The sequence below is a fragment of the Sinocyclocheilus grahami genome, unplaced genomic scaffold (genome assembly GCF_001515645.1).
Source record: "Sinocyclocheilus grahami isolate Dianchi unplaced genomic scaffold, SAMN03320097.WGS_v1.1 scaffold459.1, whole genome shotgun sequence".
Lineage (NCBI taxonomy): Eukaryota > Metazoa > Chordata > Actinopteri > Cypriniformes > Cyprinidae > Sinocyclocheilus > Sinocyclocheilus grahami.
The window spans coordinates 931,286-933,286 of record NW_015505638.1 but is presented as its reverse complement, the minus strand read 5'-3'; positions in this window follow the sequence as shown (position 1 = coordinate 933,286).

Below are 2,001 nucleotides of genomic sequence, written 5' to 3'. Positions count from 1 at the left end.
CCATAAAACACATACGTTTTAATAAAAAAAGGGTTTAATTTCTGGGGCTTCACATTCTGTAAATAGAGAGAAAAAGTCACATTAAATAATGTCACATTTAGGACGGTCAGTGATTTCTTAAATCGTCAGACATATAGGTCTGAAGTTCTGAACATTACATCCTTTTTTCCATCACTATCTAATCACTCACCTGCAGTCGGATCTGTCGGATATACAGGATCCAGAATCTTCTCTGTTGCTAGATCCATTTCTAAGGAAAAAGGGCTCCTGAGGTCAGAAACCAGCAACCAATAGCACAGCTGACTATTTTCTGATTCTCACATAAGAGTATTAATTGCACTTCCCTTCATTTCCATGCAACAGACTCAAGAAAGGTCATACTGAAGCAACAAATCACAGACCTGAGAGCTGTGTTGGTTCAGTGTGGTCAAGAGGTAGATTCATTTCAAATGCATCTGATGTGAGAATGCACAAATTGAGAATAAATAATGAATGTAACATGAATGTAAAATTATTCCTTTTAGCAGGGAAAAGGAAACAACATGCTCACCCTTCAGGAAACGTAACAAATCTTCACTCCCTTCTAAAATATATATTATGTCATTATGAATTATTTACAATAATATATTTTCAAAGCAAAATAATTATATAATTGTGCTAAACAATCATAATTAGAATCGTCTAAAACCCAAAACTGTCCAAAATCTAATCAAGTCGAAATCAAATGAAGTTACCTCTCATGGCTGCTGAATATACAGCATTTATAAAGACGAGAACAGTCAGGCAGCTGTTGATCCTGAGCCAGGAGGGAGAATAAGGCAGACAATTACAACATTTTCCAAATGTCAATATAAATGAAACACAAACATACATTCAATATTGTCGAGCTGTCTCTCTCATTGTGCAATATCATTAATTTTACACCAGCACTCATAAAACAGCCCTACATATTTGAAAACTAGTAACACGGATCTTGTATTTTATAGTGGAAAATGCTGACCAAACATATCGCAACAAAATAAACCCAAGTAAAAGGGGGAAAAAATTTAGTTTGGCAACTTACAGCTTCATATAGAGTGCTGATGTCCTTCTGAAGGGCTCGTGTGTCATTTGTGGCTTTATATGAGTGCGGGTCGCTGATCTGGACAATAGGGTCATAGATGACCGGTTACAGGGACACTGGAGATGAAGCCTGAGAAATCAGCAAAGACCTGTTTTGTTCTGAATGGCAGGTGTGTTTTTTTAATAATAAGGGGATGCATGGCTGATTTTACCCTACGGCATTTCCTTCCCTTCACAGAGATCCACTGAAGGATTTTGTTTGTGCCATTGTGGAGAAATAGGAAACCATTAGATTAAAGGCTGTCATCCATCTATTTATTTACTTCATTAACACTAGAGGAAAGGATCTTTATAAATAAAAAAGCATCACATTTGACTTGATCTCTGTCAATTTAGAAGACTGCAATGAGGATAATAAAGTTTAGGATGAGTACAGGTAAAGTGAGACCCTTTCTGACAAGTTGTCATTGGTGTTAAAATCGCTTTAAAATATTGTTTAAATGACGTTCCCCCCACACAATGGGCCTCATTTATCAATCTAACGTAGAAACGAGCGCAGATCTGTGCGCACAAATCAACTTACGACAGAGTTCACGTGTGATTTATGAAACATTAGTATGCCGCCGATCTCATCGTACGAATGATCGCATGTTGATAAATGTGGCGCCAGAAAACTATCGTCATTTGAATATCACGCCCCTAAAAACACCCAGGTTTAGAAGCCTCGCCCTTGAGTTTACGACATGCAGAAACGACACCCGGCCAAAAAGAGGAAGTAATCTCGCTAAAGAGAAATTGATCTTACTCCAAAAACACCCGTTAACCTTGTAATTGCAAACAATTAGGCTACATTAATATATGTCATTTATATGTATATTAAAATACTGGTAAATATAAACAGCCTATTTAGTTCCCCTCACTCTACAACAAATATTTTAA